Source organism: Moschus berezovskii, chromosome 9 (genome assembly GCF_049115385.1).
Source record: "Moschus berezovskii isolate FMDL1 chromosome 9, NW_MosBer_1.0, whole genome shotgun sequence".
In the NCBI taxonomy this organism is placed as follows: Eukaryota; Metazoa; Chordata; class Mammalia; order Artiodactyla; family Moschidae; genus Moschus; species Moschus berezovskii.
Genome location: NC_142468.1, coordinates 100,975,833 through 100,998,427, shown reverse-complemented (window position 1 = coordinate 100,998,427; position 22,595 = coordinate 100,975,833). Strand labels below are relative to the sequence as shown.

General features: G+C 38.6%; 2 pseudogenes; both read left to right on the top strand.

Moving 5' to 3' along the window:
* The first annotated feature begins 9,389 nt into the window (after positions 1-9,389).
* On the top strand, positions 9,390-10,386 carry LOC148776692 (olfactory receptor 4K15-like; annotated as a pseudogene).
* Positions 10,387-21,005: 10,619 nt separating this feature from the next.
* Positions 21,006-21,968, top strand: LOC148776691 (olfactory receptor 4K5-like; annotated as a pseudogene).
* Positions 21,969-22,595: the final 627 nt, after the last annotated feature.

Sequence of the window (22,595 nt, the reverse complement as noted above, 5' to 3'; positions counted from 1 at the left end):
CAAATAATATGCATTCAATAAATGTTATTAAAATATAATTCTAAACAACTCTGGGTATTTTTAAGGAACTTGGTACTTTCCTCTGCTAACAATTGACATGTTTAATTTGACAGGTAAATTTTTATTTTATAAATTTAAAATATTTGTGTCTGTATTGTTATTGTTGTTGTCCAGTTGCTAAGTTGTATCTTACTCTTTGCGACCCCATGGACTATGGCCTGCCAAGCTCCTCTGTCCATGGGATTTCCCAGGCAAGAATACTGGGTTGCCATTTCCTCCTCCAGTGAATCTTCCCGACCCAAGGATTGAACCCACATCTCCTGTATTGGCAAGCGGATTCTTTACCACTGAGCTACCAGGGAAGCTCCTTATGTCTGTATATATGTACATAAAATTAATGTGTGTTAATTAACTAGGAAAATTAAAAGTATCTTCCACTAGAAAACTACACTGGTTCTAATATTAATTCAAACCTCTAGAAACTTATTTTTCTCACTGGTAATAATTTTTGTGAATCAAGAGAACTTCTAAATTGTTATTTTACTACTGTGTGATTGCTTCTATACAATGTATAATTATTAAATAATTGATCTTAGACTGGATTTTCACCACAATTATGGCCGGAATAAGAAAGGTGATGTTTGATCCTCTGTATTATTAATGTGAAGACATAGATAAATGCACAGATTACTGAATACTAACTTAGATAAGTATAACTTGTATATGAACTTGTGTTTATGTGAAGAATTTTTCTGCATTGATAAAGGCATGGGATAATGCGATTACTGGACTCTGGTGCCAAGTGGAAGAAGTTCTTGGTAGATGCTATCATTTCAACATGTTTATACTCTTTGTAGATGTGTTTCCAAACTTAAACAATGACCAACAACAATGAAAAGCAAAATAACCTTGCTTTTCAAATGAACTTTTAAACAAAACACTTAAAGCAAAATTGACAAGAAAGTTGAAATAACCCTATTCTCTTCCCATGTTTTCCTTATTACTTTACTTGGTTATTTTTGGATGCATGCATCCAGATCGGAGAAGGCAATGGCAAGCCACTCTGGTACTCTTGCCTAGAAAATCCCATGGATGGAGGAGCCTGGTAGGCTGCAGTCCGTGGGGTCGCTACTAGTCAGACACGACTGAGCGACTTCACTTTCACTTTTCACTTTCACACATTGGAGAAGGAAATGGCAACCCACTCCAGTGTTCTTGCCTGGAGAATCCCAGGGACGGGGGACCCTGGTGGGCTTCTGTCTATGGGGTCACACAGAGTCGGACATGACTGAAGTGACGCAGCAGCAGCAGCAGCATCCAGATGGGAAACAAGGAGGAAAAAGCAGTCATGTAAATATAGTTCATGTGAACGTCTTGCATTTTTATATTTTACTCTCAGATGCCAATAAAATCCACTGAGCAATTTGACAGTCTTTCTTATTTGCTCCAGTAGTGATGATTAATTTATAAAGATCAGTGTACTTCTTATTGTGAATTATGTTCAACGCTATTAGTTATACCATGAGGTAAATATGCACAACTTATGATGGATTCAGAAGAACCGACATCCAAATAAGTTTGAAACTATGACATGGATCATGGGTTGATGCAATCTGTATGGTTGTTGGTATAATTTAGTTGACATTTTATCTGCTTCTTTCTGATTTTTGTTAAATACAAACATGTATATATATACACATGCACGAATCCCAACATCTATTAATAGCATGTACTAAAGTATCATGTTTGTGTTTTATATTTTACTCTGGTAAGTTACATTACCAGTGTATGGAGATTTACATTTACTATCTCTTTAAAATTTGCTTTGTTATTAAAGAAAATATTTAGGCCTAGAGGGTCCAGGTTTTTTCTTATCTCTCGTAGCCTTTTTATGGCTACTAATCTCTAGCCTATCAGCAATTTGCCTGACCCTGGTTTTTGCCTTGTAATTGTGCTAAGACTCTGAAGCCATCAATAAAAGTTCAGTTTTCCCCTTTTCATCATCCACCACCCACCAAAGGAAACTGAAAGGAGAAAGTGTATCTTAGGCTGAAAATGCTAGTGCTTGAAAGCACACTTACAAATTTGTTTTAATCCAATTAAATATGTATCTACTAACTTTTTCATCTTGTCTGGTATAATTATATTACTTAGCCTTCAGTGAAGAAAACAGAAACCACTGTTCCCATTGCTTCCTATAGCTTGCATTACCACCTGAACTACCCCCCGGCTCCCCAAACAGGTCTGTGGAAAAACTGTCTTCCATGAAATCAGTCCCTGGTGCCCAAAATGTTGCGGATCACTGCATTCAGTTCAGTTCAGTCGCTCAGTTGTGTCCGACTCTTTGCGACCCTATGAATCACAGCACACCAGGCCTCCCTGTCCATCACCAACTCCTGGAGTTCACTCAAACTCATGTCCATTGAGTCGGTGATGCCATCCAACCATCTCATCCTTTGTTGTCCCCTTCTCCTCCTGCCTTCAATCTTTCCCACCATCAGGGTCTTTTCAAATGAGTCAGCTCTTTGCATCAGGTGGCCAAAGTATTGGAGTTTCAGCTTCAGCATCAGTCCTTCCAATGAATATTCAGGACTGATTTCCTTTAGGATGGGACTGGTTGGATCTCTCTCCTTGCAGTCCAAGGGACTCTCAAGAGTCTTCTCCAACACCACAGTTCAAAAGCATCAATTCTTCGGTGTTCAGCTTTCTTTATAGTTCATCTCTCACATCCATACATGACTACTGGAAAAACCATAGCTTTGATTAGATGGACTTTTGTTGGTAAAGTAATGTCTCTGTTTTTTAATATGCTGTCTAGTTTGGTCATAGCTTTTCTTCCAAGAAGCAAGTGTCTTTTAATTTCATGATAATAGTCATCATCTGCAGTGATTTTGGAGCCCCTCCAAATAAAGTCTCTCACTGTTTCCATTTTTCTGCATCTATTTGCCATGAAGTGATGGGACTGGGTGCCATAATCTTAGTTTTTTGAATGTTGAATTTTAAGCCAACTTTTTCACTCTCCTCTTTCACTTTCATCAAGAGGCTCTTCAGTCCCTCTTCGTTTTCTGCCGTAAAAGAGGTGTCATCTGCATATCTGAGGTTATTGCTATTTCCCTCAGCAGTCTTGATTCCAGCTTGTGCTTCATCCAGCTGGCATATCACTGCATTAGATATTTACCAAACCACTGGAACAAACAGAGAAGTAGGACTTGGGGGTTATACTAGTGTTGTTGGGTTCCAGAATAGACCCCAGTAGTGAGATTTGAAGGTGAAAAGCTTTGATCCTTATGCTGCTGCCGCTGCCTCACTATCCTCAACACCCATGCAGCTAGTGCAAAGTCACTAGAATACAGGCCAGGCTGCCACAATTACTTCTCTCTTGCATCTCATCATCTTGCTCACCAGCAGTGATTACGTTGGTGCTACCACCTGCCTCAAGCCAGCCTTCTTAAGCTCATGTGAGTGCATCTAATTGGTGGAACCTAATTTGCACAGAAAACCTTCACTAAAAACAGCAGTTTATAGATTTCAAGTTTTTTATGCAACAGAAAACATCCTGGAGGAGGATGGATTGGAGGCTGAGTCAATCAATAATGTCTGTCATACTAATATTCATATTTTATCACCATAACCTTTATTGTACAGTAAAACCAAGGTTAAAAAATACAACAAATGGATACCCTAGTGAAATATAAGGTACTCACGATTATAACTACTTCTCAGATCAAAAACAGAACTTCAACCCAGAAGCCCTTGAGAACTTATCCTCATCAGTAGAGATCCTATTTGGATCCTGGAGTCATTTTGTATCTGCTGTCCCTACCTCTCATTTCACACAGCCTTTCACAAATGGAGAAAATTAAGTCTGCACTGAAGCAATTAAAATAATTTTTCTGCAAAGAGACTACATGGCTCTTCTTTGCTCTAAAATAAAAAAAAGGAAATAGGTGAATATATTGTGAACTAGCTCAAGCAAGGCAGAGATTGACCCTTCTCTGTGCCTATTTTACCTAAATCTCAATAGTAAAGCACACACACCCGAAAAGAAAGGGGAGAAAAACATTTATACAGACTGAGGGCTTTCTCTGAACCAGACCACTACTCCTTTATCTGTGGTCTAGGGCAGGGGTCTTCAAACTCGGGATAATGCCTGATGATCTGAGGTGGAGCTGATGTAATTACGACAGAAACAAGAGAGTGAGTGAAAGTCGCTCAGTCGTGTCTGACTCTTTGTGACCCCATGGACTGTAGCCAGCCAGGCTCCTCTGTCAATGGAATTTTCCAGGCAAGAATACTGGGGTGGGTTGCTGTTCCCTTCTCCAGGGTACTTTCCCAACCCAGGGATTGAACCCAGGTCTCCCACATTGCAGGCAAATTCTTTACCGTCTGATGCACTAGGGAAGACCAAGAACACTGGAGTGGGTTGCCTTTCCCTTCTCCAGGACAATAAAAATAAAGTGCACAATAAATGTAATGCATTTGAATCATCCTGAAACCATCCCCAACCCCTGTTTGTGGAAAAACTGTCTTCCATAAAATCAGTTCCTGGTGCCAAAAACATTGGGGACCATTGGCCTAGGGGATAGCTGTTCCTGGCTAATTATATAAGGTAATCTGTCCACAGTACAGTTTTGGCCTCTTGGACTAATGGTTCATTTCCTTGTTCATTTGTTGTAAAAATGTTTCATAATGAAATAAACTTTCAAACATTGATCCACATTAATGTTCTAACCTGACTGCACTCTAAAAATGTCTGCTTTAAGAGGAAAAAGGTTACCTTCTGCACTGAATGTACTAGTCAGCACTTCCAATTCATGTAGCAATGCCTCCATCTTCTTTATAAATCACCTGCCAACAACAGCAAAACAAGAATGGTAATATAAGCATTAAGAAATGCCAACTTTTCAGCTTTTTCTTAATTTCCAAAGACTATGCAAATTCTCTTAATCCAAGATGCTGTTTAAAAATACTTTCTCAATAACTTACAAATCAAATGGTTTTTCCAACAATTGTGGAAAAAATCTGCAGAGATTCATCTCAGTTCAGTTCAGTTCAGTCGCGCAGTCGTGTCCGACTCTCCGTGACCCCATGAATCACAGCACGCCAGGCCTCCCTGTCCATCACCAACTCCCGGAGTTCATTCAAACTCATGTCCACAGAGTCAGTGATGCCATCCAGCCATCTCATTCTCGGTTGTCCCCTTCTCCTCCCACCCCCAAACTTTTCCAGCATCAGAGTCTTTTCCAGTGAGTCAACTCGTCTCATGAGGTGGCCAAAGTATTGCAGTTTCAGCTTTAGCATCAGTCCTTCCAATGAACACCCAGGATCAATCTCCCTTAGAATGGACTGGTTGGATCTCCTTGCGGTACAAGGGACTCTCAAGAGTCTTCTCCAACACCACAGTTCAAAAGCATCAATTCTTCGGCGATCAGCTTTCTTCACAGTCCAACTCTCACATCCATACATGACCACGGGAAAAAGCATAGCCTTGACTAGACGGACCTTTGTTGGCAAAGTAATGTCTCTGCTTTTTAATATACTATCAAGGTTGGTCATAACTTTCCTTCCAAGGAGTAAGCATCTTTTAATTTCATGGCTGCAATCAGTATCTGCAGTGATTTTGGAGCCCCCAAAAATAAAGTCTGACACTGTTTCCACTGTTTTTCCATCTATTTCCCATGCAGTGATGGGACCAGATGCCATGATCTTTGTTTTCTGAATGTTGAGCTTCAAGCCAACCTTTTCACTCTCCTCTTTCACTTTCATCAAGAGGCCTTTGAGTTCCTCTTCACTTTCTGCCATAAGGGTAGTGTCATCTGCATATCTGAGATTATTGATATTTCTCCCAGCAATCTTGATTCCAGCTTGTACTTCTTCCAGCCCAGCGTTCCTCATGATGTACGCTGCCTATAAGTTAAATAAGCAAGGTGACAATATACAGCCTTGACGCACTCCTTTTCCTATTTGGAACCAGTCTGTTGTTCCATGTACAGTTCTGACTGTGGCTTCCTGATCTGCATACAGGTTTCTCAAGAGACAGGTCAGGTGGTCTGGTATTCCCATCTCTTTCAGAATTTTCCACAGTTTATTGTGATCCACACAGTCAAAGGCTTTGGCATAGTTAATGAAGCATCTACAGAACACTAACTCCTGAAAACTAAAGAATGTGTGCTCTTTCCCGGAATTCACGTACCATTTACAAAAATGTAATTAACATGTGGGCTTTAGAGTCTCAATAAATACAAGAAATTCTATTATTATACAATGCATTATCTAATTACAATTCAATAAAATATGAAATGATAATAGTCTTCCCTTCCCCAACCCCCTTCCCCTTAAAAAAAAAAATAGAACCCTGTGCCTTTGGAAATAAGAAAAAGAATTTTGTAGGTAACTCATGAGTTTAAAAAAAAACATAATGGCAATGAAAAAAAACATTTAGAGCTTGGTAATACAAATAGGGTACTATGTTTAGTCACTCAGTCATGTCCTACTCTTTGCCACCCCATAGACTGTAGCCCGCCAGGCTCCTCTACCCATGGGATTCTCCAGGCAACAATACTGGAGTGGGTTGTCATTCCCTTCTCCAGGGGATCTTCCCAACCCAGGGACTGAACCCAAGTCTCCCACATTGCAGGTGGATTGTGTACCATCTAAGTTACCAGGGAAGCCCAAGAATACTCAAGTGGGTATCTTATCTCTTCTCCAGGGGAACTTTCTGACCCAAGAATTGAACTGGGGTCTCCTTCATTGCAGGCAGATTCTTTACCAGCTACCAAAGTTCCAGGGAACACTTTTAGTTATAAATACCATGTGAAAATATAGATAAAATTGTAAGCTTAGTGTTCTATATAAGAAATTAGCACTGGGGGTTGGGGGGCTTCCCTGGTGGCTCAGTGGTAGAGAATTCACCTGTCAATGTAGGAGACACAGGTTCTATCCCTGATCTGGGAAGATCCCACAAGCCATGGAGCAACTAAGCCCATGGGCCACAACTATTGAACCTGTACTCTGTAGCCCCGGAACCCACAGCTACTGAGCGCACACATTGCGGCTACTGAAACCCAAGTACCCTGAAGCCCGAGCTCCACATTAGGAGAAGCGACTGCAAGATAAACCTGCATATTGCAACTAGAGAGTAGCCCCTGCTGGCAGCAACTAGAGAAAAGCCCAAGCAGCAATGAAGACCCAGGACAGACAAAAATAAATAAATAAAATTATTAAAAAAAAAAAAGGAATTAGGGAGAAAAAAACTAATGAAGAATGAAAGAGTAAAAGGATAAAAATTATAAAGAAGTAATGATAAAATTTATAAAGAGCAGAAAATAATGAAATTTCCTGTGGCTCCTTCTGTGAATCTAGCAACAACAACAACAAAAAACTTCAGCAAACATAAAAATGTATAAGGAATAAATTTATTGCATTCTTTCACTCAGAGATAACCACCGTTAACATTTTAGGGTAGACCTTTATAAGCTTTTCCGTGAGTATAACATTTTCAAGAGTTTTGTATACAGGTGATTTTAGTACATGGGTCTCAGACTGCTCTAGAAAGTTTCCTTAATTTCAGATAAAGAAACAGAGGTTTGGACAGTGAAGAACACTACTTTATCTGCCTGCAGGTTTTACCAGGTATCTGTGGAAAGGAGTGTGATGACCTTGAATTCTTAAGTTGGAGCAGTCAAAAGGGGAAAGGTCCACTGAGTTGATGGTCAAAGGAAAGTAGAGACAGAAGAACTAAGTGAAGTGCAGTGATAGTCTCTCAGTTTTGTCTGACTCTTTGTGACTACAGAGCCTGTAGCCCACCAGGCTCCTTTGTCTGTGGAATTCTCCAAAGATAGACTTTATTTACTATTTTGATTATTTTGCCTAAGGTGGAAAATGGTCTTTGTGTAAAGAGGTGCCACTAAAGTGCATGGAATAACCATTCTCTTAAGTGGGATGATATCAAATATCACACTTTGATATTTACGTACTACATTAATTAACACATGCAAATATTTTATCATAGATGAAACAAAGGCATTGTACCTAACAACTGTTGAATAGCTTTTATGGGCCAAGTATTGTTATAAGTTTAACAGAGGTGGACTTTATGAGGCCTTCCCCAACAGGCCTTCCCCTACAGCCTCTGCTTTAGCTGCTCTCTGAAGTACCTAGATAATAATATTTGATGCACATTTCCTGAGTTGTTTTATCCAATGGAAGATGCTAAGTACTTGATGACCAGGAGCACATAGCCCCAGGCCTCCTGGAGCCTAAGGACTGGTATTGTTAACCCCTATGGCACTGCCCTGTTGCCTTGCCATCAGCCAATCAGAGGATTGTGCATGAGATGGATGATCACAAACCGTGTGACCCTTCTCCCTCATCTGGCTTTTAAAAGTGCCTATTATTTTGGGCTTGAGTCACCCATCTCCTTTCATGGCCCTTCTGTAAAGCTTTATCTGCTACAAACTCTGATATTTTGGTTTGTTTGAACTCTCTGTGTGTCAGGTGCATGAACTGGGCTAACATTAAGTGTTTTATCTATTAATATTATATAGATATTCCCTACAATCCAAAAATAGGGCATATCAGCGAAACATTTGCAAGCAAAAATGCATAAAGTGAAGCAGTAATTACCTTAGGACATAACTTGCTAATGGATGCACAAATGACCTGAGATAAAACACAGACACTCCCAGATACAGTTCACAGGTATGCTGGCCAGATGCTAAGAACCTAAGTGTCGTCCTGGGAAGAAGCTTGGCAGTGCCACTTCTTGCTATTCATGGATCTTGACACCTCTATAACAACTCACTGTAAAATAAACGCCAAACACTATTTTTGCTTTTATCCATTTTTTTATAAAAGCAAAAGTCTTCTTTGAATTTAAGTTAGCAACACAGGCGCTAATACAAGTCTTTTTCTGTAAAGCAAACTTTCAATAAGCAAGGGACACTTGTAATTCTTTTAATCTTTACAAAAATCCTATGAGTCATACATTATTATTTTCTCCAGTTTACAGTTGCAAAAAGTGAACCCCAGAGAGTTTAATTAATATACCCAAGGTCATATTGCTAGAAATGACAAGACATAGTATTTGAAAGCTGTCAGTATGAGTCTAGAGTTTCTTTCTTGTTTCAGGAATTGTGATGATTGGTAAACTTCTATTTTTAGAATAAAACTATCATGCTCCAATGCAGAGATGAACGCCAAGTTATCCAGTCATTAAAAAATAAATGATTGCATACAACATGTATTTAATGTGCTAATAAGGAATGTAAGTATGTTGAGAGGGATTTGACACCAAGCTTGGCCTTGCTCATTTTCTCTCCCAATCCTATGATATATTTCTATTTTACTTTACAGGAACATTTCCGACCCAGTTTCAGAAATTTGAAACCATGGACCAAGAAAATAATTCAGGAGTGACTGAGTTTGTATTGCACAGTCTTTCAGGTTCTCGAGAGCTACAACTTTTCTATTTTGCATTTTTTACACTTTTCTATTTATCTGTTGTGCTGGGGAACCTGCTCATAGTGCTCACAATCTTCTCTGAACCCTCCCTACACACAGCCATGTACTTTCTACTCAGTAACCTCTCCTTCACTGACGTCTGTCTGTCCACCTTTGCTTCCCCCAAAATGATTGCTGACTTCGTCGTGGAGCACAAGACCATCTCCTTTGAAGGCTGCATGGCCCAGATATTCTTCCTGCATGTCTTTGCCGGTGGTGAGATGATGCTCCTTGTGGCCATGGCATACGATAGATACGTGGCCATATGTCGCCCCTGCATTATGTCACCATCATGAATGTGCGCAAGCGCATCAGCCTCGTGGTGGGCTCCTGGCTCACTGGGGTTCTGCACTCAGTCGGTCAGTTGGTCTTCACAGTAAACCGCCCATTCTGTGGCCCCAACAGAGTGGACAGTGTTCTCTGTGACCCGCCCCTGGTTATCACACTTGCCTGCACAGACACCTTCACTCTGGAGGTCCTGATGCTGTCAGACAGCGCTCTAATGGCCGTGTGCTCCTTTGGGCTCTTGCTGGTCTCCTGCACGGTCATCCTGGGCACTGTGCGGCGGCGTTCCTCAGCGGGCATGGCCAAGGCAAGGGCCACCCTGACTGCCCACATCGCCGTAGTAACCCTCCTCTTCGGGCCCTGCATCTTCATTTACGCCTGGCCTTTAGCAGTCCCCCAGTGGATAAGCTCCTCTCAATATTTTATACAGTTTTCACTCCTCTTTTAAACCCCTTGATCTACACCTTGAGAAATAAGGAGGTGATATCAGCAGTGCAGAAACTGGCGCACCGACAGGCGCGTTCCCAGCGGTCTTCCAGTTCTCCTTTGCGGCGAACACAGCCCGTGATGATAGCCAGGTCGGTGTGCCCTCTTCTGTGAATTACTGCTGTGTCTCAGATACCATCGGACACATTTTCTTCCTTTTCCTATCTTTTGCTTATAGAACAGCAAACTAGCTATCTTAGATAATAGAAGAATAGGACACCCTGTCTTTTGCTTGTGACATTACATTTCATGGCAAAATTATTTATAATGTTGGGAAGGGGTGGGGTGTATTTTTCCTATTACCCCTTGTGAGGTCTTGTGGATAAACTAGTAAAAAAAACTGACACAAAGATTAACAGGGGAAAAAGAAACACATTTTAATTCATCCACATGAAGCTCTCACAGAGATGAAACCTAATAAGAGGCCAAAGTAGGCAACTTTTATACATTATAGACAAAAAACAAACAAACAAAAAACAAATTTGTGAGGAATTGACAGGACAAAGAAACTTAGGATTTGGGTGCCCAGTTAGTGAAGAATCTAAGCAGAGTTTGCACTTGGGACAGTAAAGTAAAGAAGTAACAAGGTTTGCTTCTGTAGGCTTCTTGGTCCAATTCCCTGTTTTTGGTGATACGTGTGTCTTTCTACCTCCAGATATAGAGGGTGCAACCCCTCATATAACAGAGTTCATACTTTCAGCAGACAGAAATGTGGGTCAGAGTGTCCTTCTTGCAATGGTCATTTCTTAAGTAACTTTAAGAATCAAAATAGTAACTTTAATAATCAGTATGCCACTGAGGCACATTTTGAGGCAACCTACTATGGAGAAGGTAAAGGCAACCTACTCCAGTACTCTTGCCTAGAAAATCCCATGGACAGAGGAGCCTGGTAGGCTACAGTCCATGGGGTTGCACAGAGTCGGACACGACTGAAGTGACTTAGTAGCAGCAGCAGCAGCAGCACTATGGACACCAACCATAATATTGAAAGTCTTCTTTTTCTAAGGGGACCCTTGTAGATTATTGATGAAAATGTAAATTGGTGCAGTAAAAAACAGTATTAAAAAAAAAACTAAAAATAGAACTTCCATATGATTTAGCAATTCCACTGTACACACACACACACACACACATCTGGAAAAAATGAAAGGACTAATTCAAAAAGATATACACACCTTGATATTCATAGTAACCCTGTTTACAATAGCCATTATTAGAAGTAACCCAAGTGTCCATCAATAGATAAATGAATAAAAAAGATGTTTTATATATATATATATATAAAGCAATGGAATATTACTCAGCCATATAAAAGAATGAAATTCTGTCTTTTGCAGCAATGTGGATGGACCTAGAGAATATTACATTTAGTAAAATAACTTTAACTTAGACACAGAAAAACAAATACACTATGATATCATTTATGTGCAGTATTTAAAAAGTAAACAAATGAAGGCATACAGTAAAACAGAAACACACTCACAGATATAGAAAGCAAACTAGTGATTACGAGTGGGGAGAAGAAATGGGAAAGGGTCCTGTTAGGGGTCTGGAATTAAGAGATACAAATGACTGTGTGAAAGTGAAGTCGTTCAGTCGCGTCCAACTCTTTGCAACTCCATGGACTGTAGCCTACCAGGCTTCTCCATCCATGGAATTTTCCAGACAAGAGTATTGGAGTGGGTTGCCATTTCCTTCTCCAGGGTATCTTCCCAACCCAGGGATCCAACCCAGGTCTCCAGCATTGCAGGGTGTCTGAGCCACCAGGGAAGCCAAAAATACACAAATGACTGTGTATAAAAGAGATATACAACAAGGATGCACTGTATAGTACAGAGTATTATAGCCATTATCCTGTAATAACTTCTAATGGGATATAAACTGTAAAAATACTGAATCAGTATGCTGTACTCCTGAAGCTAATATCATATTATGAATCAACTATACGTCAATAAAAGTCTTCTTTTCCTAAAAAAAAAGTGATCAAATTCAAGCTTCTTCCAATCTACTTGGTAAATATGGAGATGTACAAAATACCAATATGTATAATATGTAAATGGTATTTTCAAGTTTTAGGATAGTAATTAATTTACAGTTATTTTCTAGTCATCATTTTATCTGGTATCATTATTGTCATAAATTTTACTTGAGGAAAATGAGGAAAACTTGGCACAGTTCTCACCATTTTAGTTGACAGAATAAGTCCTTCTGATTGTAGACCTCATTCCCTGTCTCTTCTTTCTTCATATATGTATACAAACACAAACAACTGTATTCCTTGCTATTCTAGCTATATTTATCTGAACTAAGGAACTAATTACACTGAGATAAATTTTTTGGCAGATTATTTCTTGCAATCTAAAGTCTCATTGCAAACGAATCAAACTTAGAGGTCAAAGAGCACATAGGTTATGTTGCAGAACTCATCTGAACTCAGAAACCAAATAGATTTGCATATTTACTTTAACGATGTTACAAATACTAAAATGTGACTCCACAAGTAATGTTTACATATTTCAGTGTATTAAATCAAAGTTCAGAATTGACACTTAAAGTTGGGGATTCAAAGAGTACATACAAAAACAGACATCTCTCCATATATAAAGAGAGGACTTTTTTCTGATAGTGTTAAATGTGTGACTTTGCTCGATGTATTCTCCTCCCTATCTCCATGTCATGCCCTCTTAATTTACGTTGACCAATAAAACATAATTGAGAATACATATTTTAAGGCTCTCTAAAAGTATAAAATCATTATTTTGAATTTTCAAAAGAAGGTTACATTTTCGAACTTAAATTTAATATGCAATTTTTACTCATAATGTAACCTTCTTTCACCAGTTAGAAAACTGAGAGTGAGTGTCATACAAATTAATTTAGTTGAACACACTCATAATTGGCAAGAAGAAGAAATGATTCAAGTAAATTTAACTTCTTTTTTTTTTTCTTGAAGTTAATACACCTTTGCTTGACCTCATCAGGTAAAATAAGGTAGAGTGAGGCAATCAGCTGTTCAATTCAGTCACAGGTATGAGTGTGGAAACAACCCCATGTGTAATCAGAAGTCACAAGACAGGGCAACTGCAGGTTCTGAAAGGAGACCTGATTGGGTCCATGCCAGAAACTAGGCAGCCTAGTTTCTGGGGTGGGATATGCTCATCAATTCCATGCTGTCTGTTCTTAGGATTTCTGCTATCAGTGCCTGATTCACGAGAATCTCACCTGGTGGGACCAACCAACAAATTACCTCCAGTCTCTGGCCCAAGGTAATTTGCAAGAGCACCTTTTCATCCTCATGTAGGCCTGTGGAACTCATGCTGATAAAGACTCATGATTCATGGTAGCTACTGACAAGAATTTTATGAAAAACAAATTCACCCAGTTTTGTGACTTGAGTTTTAGTATTACATGACTTGAAAGTTATAATACTGAATTTAACTTCTGACTTCTGGTCTTTAAAAGAAAGTCCATGACCAAAGGCAAATTATGCTCTTGATATACCATATATAGAAGAAATAATTGTATGGAATAGGATTTAATGCCAATTATATTTTAAGCAGTTTTAGACTCATTTTTCCTCCATAAATTTACCATTCTGTAAGGTTTTGTTGATTCTTCTGTGAAACACAGACTTAAAAGATAATAACCTAATTAGGTGTGTGTAATACAACAATGGGAATGATAAAGCAAAACATATATTCAATGATCACATAAAGTTTATAAATTGTACTTTTATATATCATCTCATTCCATCCTTACAAAATATCTATGAATTAGAAAACCAAGCTTACACCTCTATTGGCAACACTGTTGAAACTTAAATAATAAAAATACTTTTGAGTTTTTGGTATTATTTAACAGAAATGAAGGACATCATAGTATCTGAAATAGTGGAAGTTTTGGGAGGGGGATGTTGATGGAAAGTGAGTGTAGGTCATGAAAATGATGGGCAGTGCTTGGCTATCAGGGGTAAATTTTGTTTGTGCAGGACTGTTTGGGTCTGGGAACTTCAGTGAAAGTATGGACTAGCAGAGAAAACTAAGTAGCACAAGGAAAAGACCAAAATATCTGTTTTCACTCTGAACTTATGGATATAAAAAGGCTTCCTCTTGGAAATTACAATAGTAGGATTACCTACATATAAGTTTAGAGTTTGAATTTATATGCTATGTATATTTTGAACACAATTACCTGATAAAATCACATATGATATTGAGAACTCAGGGGCTTCCCTGGTGGGCAATGGTGAAGAATCTGCCTGCCAATGCAGGACATGAAGGAGACATGAGTTCTATCTCTGGGTCAGGAGGATCCCCTGGAGGAGGAAGTGGCAACCTCCACCAGTATTCTTCCTGAAGAATCCCATGGACAGAGGAGCCTGGCAGGCTACTGTTCATGGGGTGGCAAAGAGTCGGACACAACTGAGCACAGCACAGTACTCAGTATTGAGAACTCAAAGAGACAATGAAGTTTGGGTGGCTTTTGGAAAAGCAAAAACAAAATTGTTTCTGAAGGATCATATGGATTTAGACACATGAAGTCCTGCTTCGGAACGCAGAAGAATTGATGCTTTTGAACTGTGATGTTAGAGAAGACTCTTGAGAGTCCCTTGGACTGCAAGGAGATCCAACGAGTTCATTATCCTAAAGGAGATCAGTCCTGGGTGTTCATTGGAAGGACTGATGTTGAAGCTGAAAGTCCAATACTTTGCCCACCTGATGCGAAGAGCTGACTCACTGGAACAGACCCTGATGCTGGGAAAGGTTGAGGGCAGGAGGAGAAGGGGACAACAGAGGATGAGATGGTTGGATGGCATAACCGACTCAATGGACATGAGTTTGAGCAAGCTTCAGGAGTTGGTGATGGACAGGGACGCCTGGCGTGCTGCGGTTCATGGGGTCGCAAAGAGTCAAACATGACTGAGTGACTGGACTGAACTGAAGTCCTGCTGAGTTTGAGTTCACAGTCAAACTCACAAAACACGAGGAACATATCCCCAGTAAACAAGAGTCAGCAGACAAAATAGATTAACCTCCCCCTCAAATCAGTAGTAAATCTATTAGATATATAAGAAATATGTTCAAAATGACTAAATATATATAGCAAATAAAAAGGAGAAAATATTACCATCATAAAGTAAAAGCAGGTGACTTCTGCTTAGGGTAAAAAGTGTAGACATAATTTTCCATAGTCCTCCTGCTAAATACAATTATAATAGTGGACATAATCTACAAAATGAACATTATAAGAAGGGAGACTGGATAGGGGCCCAAGGAATGACATTATATAACTTAAAAAGCCAACAACTCAGGAACTCTAATGAGAAAAGAAAAAAACAAATCCTAACAAAATCTTGTTCATTCAAGCTGAAGAACCAAGAAGGCAGCTGGCAAGACAGAAAACTTCCAAAATAATTTCTCTACTCCAGCCAAACACCATACCAAAAAATCTTTCATCCCACTTCACACTAGCAAAGGCCAATGGATAGCTTAGACTCCTATCCCTGGCCAAACTGTAAAAATGAACCCAAATCCCCCCACCTCCTGAGATGGTGTCAGAAGAGCCAGAGCTCTCATCTGTGTCAGACTATAATCAGTTCCTCCTCCCTTGGTGTAAGTGGGTAGCAGCATCAGCCTCCAATCCCTCCCAGCCAGGTAGTATTGAAGGAGACCTCAGGAGGAGCCAGAACTCTCTCCCACCCAGCAATGACTAGAAGCTCCTCACTTATTCTTGGGTATTGAGAAACCAGACTTCTATCCCCACTGGACCTGAGGAGGTGTTGTTCCCCCATCTTCATTTTTTCTTTCCTGTCAAAAAAAAATGTGGGTTGAGTCTCTCTTATCATTAAAGATGTCATGCTCATCACATGATTTTTATTGTGCTTTTATTTTAGTAACCTTAGAAGAAATGGGTACTAGCTTTTAGGTAGAGAATGAGGCCCAGTGATTCACCATCATTCCCACACACAAATGGAGAAACTGAGATTCAGAATTGTGTTTTACCCAAAAGAATATGGCTGGTTAGCCCCTAAGTACAAATATTTCTCCAGGCATGTAGGCAGATAGTGAGGTTGGGTTCTCTGAAGAGTTAAAAGCCAAGTACAGTGAGGGTGCAAAATAAAGAGCAGACTGGTTTCCCTTTAAGCTGAGGAGAAACAGAGGCTAAATTTGTGGAAAACATGTGGAAACCCATCCAACAAGGAATATACATATTTATGATTCCAATCCCTTCAAGTCTTTGCTCAAATAGAATGTATAACAGGTACCCGTCAAAGCAATTTATAAACAAGCGAGCTAAACAGACTGCTTTAAATAAGGTTAGTGAGGTTTGTTATGTAGATTCCTTGGTGTCATCTCAGCTGGTAAGGATCTAGAGTTGTCTCTGATTAACTTCTGACCTTCCTGGTAGAAAGGAGAAGGGAACACCCACACAAATGTATGTCCTGGATTTAGGCAGATAGGGAGGACAGAGAACTTTGCTTATATCTGCTTCTTCTCAAGTGTCCTGAGATTAAAATGATTCTTAAGCCAAAGTGGCATATTTCAGGGTGGTATATTTTGCTACCTTTCACAGTGTTTTATTACTAATAAAGATGAAGGAAATATAGCAAAACATTAAAATATGGCAAAGTTGAACACTATACAAAGACATTTAACAGTTCTCTTTGAGTATACTTGAAATGTTAAAATAGTTTTACAGAAGGGTAAACTGAGGCTCAGAGTTAAATGTTTTACCTAATAACTTATTCTTAGTTATTAATAGAGTTGGGAACAAGAATCTACATCCTTTAAGTTCTTATTCTTTGTCCTCTTCTCTGTATACTGCCCAAAGGCTGAAAGACCCTCCCTTTTTCTCCTGTGATTCTATGGCCCTCATTGTAATTGTCAGCAGCGTGGGATGCTATTTACTTTGTTCCAAAGGGAATATGTAGTGGAAAGTATTAATAATACCCATTGGAAGATGAACCTTTGCTATCTATTGCTACATCTCCAAAGCCTCAGTTGGTCACTTAGATAAAACCATCCACTATTCCAATTTGACAGGAGAAAAAGGCATCTATAACCAGGTGGAAAAAGTTAATCCCACAATAGAAAATTGAAGAGTTCAATTTACATCTCTGATATGTCTTATATCAGGTAGTTATGTCTAACAAAAATGTACATAAAAAATAGATTGTGTCCAGGTATGTATTGCATTATTACATTGTGCCTCAAAGAGAATCCACAGATGGGAGGAAAATGTATTAGAAGTAATAGAAAATGAGTCAAGATGAGAATGTTCGTGTGTTTTAGCAGGTTTGGAGGAATTTCTGAGAAATTATGTAAGAAGGTGAAGTATTCTTGGGCAGATTATGACAAACTCCAATTGTACCTTAAAAAATCCATTATGCCACGCTTACCTAGCACCTGAATAAATAAACATGAAAATCAAGGCTATATATTTCTTTGTGGATACAGGCCTATGAAGGAAAACTATTAAAAAAATCGTGGAAATGTTAATACCAAATTCAGCTTATAGTTTTGTGGTTGTATATCTTTGCATCAATGATTTACTTTACACTCTGTAAAAGTGGGTTTTACAAGATTTATTTAAACCTATAGAAATACTGTGCAAATTTCTTGTTAAGATTCTTATTATTTTTTATCACTTTTTAAAAGCTTGGTAAACAGACTGCTGTTTATTTCCAATACAAAAAATAAGTAATTTTCTCTATGCTGCAATCCAAAGGGATTATTTTATTCCCTTTGAATTTGTTGGTTTGATTATGGGCACTGGTTTTAACAACTCAAGTATGAGCGTGTATCATTAATGAGATGAAGTATTTTTGTTCCGTGTGGAGATGAAGTTTATGTAGGCAGTTTATGCTTTGCAGACAATTTACTGGGAAGGCCTCTGAGCACAGGGAGATTAGAAGATAGAAATACTAAGCAAATGATAGATATGAAGTGGAATATATTTCAGTCAGCACTAAGTGCATTTATGGAAAGTCTACTCCATGCAGAATATCTGCACTATATCCTGTGAGCTGTACATACGATGCACAAGTGTTCAAGCATCGCTCCATGTGGTGGGAAATGTTAGCTACCCACAAACTCTTACCTTAAAAGAGCAATGATATACATGTAAGTAAAGCACCTCAACAAAATTAGGAGGTGAGAAATTTCAGCTTAAGCTCTGTGAAGACTTTTTGAGGAGATGACATTTGCATTGGAATAGACCATCTATTTGTGAAAGATAGGAAAAAATGAATAGGTAGTGTTTACCAGCTTAATAAATGATTGAGTGTGTCTTTGCTAGAGAGCAGTGTAGATAAAACCAGACGAAACCATGTATACTTGGTTGTCAAGGTAAAGAATTTAAAATTTATTTTTTCACTTTAACGAGTAATGAGATGTTACAAGTGGAAGAGAGAGGAAAAAGTAAGGTTTACAGCCTGGAAGAATAACAGTGACAGTTCCGTTCCGTTCAGTCGCTCAGTCGTGTCCGACTCTGCGACCCCGTGGACTGTACCCTACCAGGCTTCTCCGTCCATGGGATTCTCCAGGCAAGAATACTGGAGTGGGTTACCATTTCCTTCTCCAGGGGATCTTCCAGGTTTACAGCCTGGAAGAATAACAGTGACAGTTACACAATGAAAAATCCTGGAAGGGGAAACAGTTGAATTGAGGAGAAAAGTTGTGAGTCAGAAATGCACCTTATTCTCATAATTGATACACACTGTGCTGTGTGCTCAGTTGCCAGTCAAGTCCAGCTCTTTGTGACCCTATGGATCACAGGCCGCCAGGCTCCTCTGTCCATGGGATTTCCCAGGCAAGAATATTGGACTGGGTTGTGATTTCCTTCTCCAGGGTATCTTCCCAACCCAGGGATTGAGCCTCCATCTCCTGCATTGGCAGGCGGGTTCTTTACCAGTAGCCACCAGGAAGCCCATATAATGGAATATTACTAATTCCTCCAGGGGATCTTCTTGACCCAGGGATCAAACCCGTGTCTTGTGTCTCATGCATTGGCAGGCAGGTTCTTTAGCACTAGCAGCACCTGGGAACCCCTTTATACACATTGTATTCATACAATAAACATTTTCACTAGGTAGAGTTCATCATTTTATGTATAAGTTCATAAACTTGAGCAAGAACAACTTTAGAGATGGGGAAACAGAAAGTGAGTCCACATGGAAAAGGTAATAAAATAATGTATGGTATATTTCAGAATACTGTCAATTACATACTGTTATAAACACTGTTGTCACTAACACATTCATTTAATTTTTAATTTTTTAAGATGGATTCTCTTAATAGTTCGACTCCAGAAGTCCACAATAATGTATATACAAAACGTGGATAAGTTGAAATGTTTCTCGGAACATTCTTCCAATAAAAATATAGGAAATGATTTTCTACTTGAGGGCTTCCCTGCATGGATTGTGATTGCATCTGGATCTAAATGAGCATTGATCAAAAAGTATAGAGTTTCAGATATGTAGGATGAATAAATTCTGGAGATCTAACATACAGCATGGTGACTATAGTTAGTAGTAATGCATTATAAATTTAAAATTTGCTGCGAGCCTGGATTTTAATTGTTTTACAAATGAAAATATAACTACGTGGGATAATTGATGTTAATATTAGCTTGATTGTGGTAATAATTTCACAGTGTATACAAGTACCAAAATATCACACTGTATACCTTAACTATGTTTTACTCATCAGTTATTTTCAATAAAGCTAGAGAGGGTGGGATTGAGAGTCTAGGACGATATCCCAGAGACAGAGTGAGACTTTAACTTCTTATATGAAATAGGCAGTTGAACACATATATGCTCTTACATGGGGGTAAGATCACTTCTCACTCTAAGGTTCATTACTATAAATGTGATCAATGGTTAATTGTGAGAACAAATACAGCTATAAATAGAGCTTCCTGAAAAGTTTTTTTTTTTTCAGTTCAATGGAATTGGATTTATATAGCAGGGCTATATTATTACAGGGAAGAAATGAAATGCAAGTTTGAAATAATTCTCAGGATTATTCTGATTCCAAATAAAATATATTTAAAGGAGCATGGGACATTTATAATTCAATTATTTTTTATTTCTCTATGCTGAAACAACTAGTCTTTAATTATGAAGTTGTCTTAATAATCTCATGGAGGACCCTAGGCAAGGGGATCATAAATTATTCTAAGTCTAATCTTTATAGGCAAACATAATGGAAAATTTAGGTTTTGTTTTTAAATTATTAAGCAAAGATGAGTTTTAGATAATTAAGATAAAGTTATAATATGTATTTTAAGAAATTATGCAAAAGAGTAATTGACAGTCTAGGTTGCAACTATAGACTTGGAAAATATATATTCAACAGTATCTCCTTAGTAGGAACTGTTTAAATTGTTATTATTCCTGCAATAGTAGTAAAGTTTTGTTTACATTGTGATCATGATAAGTTAGGTCATGAATGAGCTTCTTTACTACTGTGTGAAAGATTATTAAGACTATCCCAAAACTCAAGGGATTCTAATGAGACTGGTAAAATTATTTGGACATTCTCATAAGCTCCTTCTGATTCTTCAGATATATTATCATGGTCTCTTCAAAATTTTTCATTCAGCAAATATGCATTATATCTGGTATCTCAGAATCCTTTACATTAAAAGTGTTATAGTTTGTAATTCTGATTCCCCCAATTTCCTTTCTTCAGGATTGTTTCAGAGCAAGTCTGCAGCCTGGATCCATGGGTAAGGTCAATTCATCGGTGGTGTCTGAGTTTGTGTTACTGGGACTCTAGTTCTCAGGAGATCCAGATTTTCTTTTTTGTTTTCTTCTCTGTGTTATATGTGGTCATTGTGCTGGGAAACCTTCTCATTATCCTCACAGTGACTTCTGACAACAGCCTGCACTCTCCCATGTACTTTCTCTTGGGAAACCTTTCCTTTGTGGACATCTGTCAGGCTTCCTTTGCTACTCCTAAGATGATTGCTGATTTTCTGAGTGAACACAAGACCATCTCCTTCAGTGGCTGCATAGCTCAGATTTTCTTCACTCACCTCTTCACTGGAGGGGAGATGACGCTACTTGTCTCCATGGCCTATGACAGATACGTAGCCACATGCAAACCCCTGCACTATGTCGTCACCATGAGCCGAAGGACGTGCGCTGCTCCGGTAATGATCTCCTGGGCTGTGGGCTTGGTGCACACACTAAGCCAGTTGTCATGTACTGTGAATCTGCCTTTTTGTGGGCCCAATGTAGTAGGCAGCTTTTTTTGTGACCTCCCTCGAGTGACCAAACTTGCCTGCCTGGACTCTTACATCATTGAAATCCTGATTGTAGTCAATAGTGGAATCCTTTCCTTAAGCACTTTCTCACTCTTGGTCAGCTCTTACATCATTATTCTCATCACTGTCTGGTTTAAGTCTGCTGCTGCCATGGCCAAAGCATTTTCTACTCTGGCTGCCCATATTACTGTAGTAATAGTAGTCTTTAGACCTTGCATATTCATCTATGTGTGGCCCTTTACCACCTACCCTGTGGATAAAGTTCTTGCCATATTTTATACCATTTTCACTCCCATTCTAAACCCTATTATTTAAGGAACAAAGATATGAAGACTGCCTTGAGGAAAATTATGACCCATTATTTGAGGCCCAAGAAAATTTCTGAAATGCCAGTAATAGTGAAGAATTCCCTTTATTAAGACCAAATTCATTCAAATTCCACAAATCAATAGTCTGTTTATAAATATTTTCAACATGCTTGCGTGGTATATCTTAACTGTGGTGAAAGTAATGAAGAAGATGATTTAGAGATATTTAGTGGATATTAAGTTTTTTCCCTGATATCATTTTAGCAAAAGTTACATATCCAAGAATATGAAAAAAAAAATCATGACTACTGGTTCTGGAGAAAAGTTATGGGATGGTTGTATATAGATAGCATAGATGCTTTAGTTATAGGTAAATATAAATAGGATGGGAAAAAAGAATGAGTAGCTGATTCTTTGGTGGGGATAACTTTAGACATTTTAAAAATCTTATGAGTTTCCTAATTTACATGCCTAAGAATCAATATAGGCAAATAGTGTTCAAGATTCTGAAACTGAATTTTCCCATCCAGAGGACAGCAGCTTCACTGATTTAAGATAAGTGCATAAAATTAAGTGAAGATTCTTCAGTTAAGAGATTTCTCCTCCAATATCAATTATACCTATCCCATATTATTTTCCAATAATTAACAGTGCTTTAAAGTATGGAACTAAATATAACTGGAAGTTTACTTTTCAAATATTTAGTGGGCTTTCTCTGATCAGTTAAGGAAATGCCAG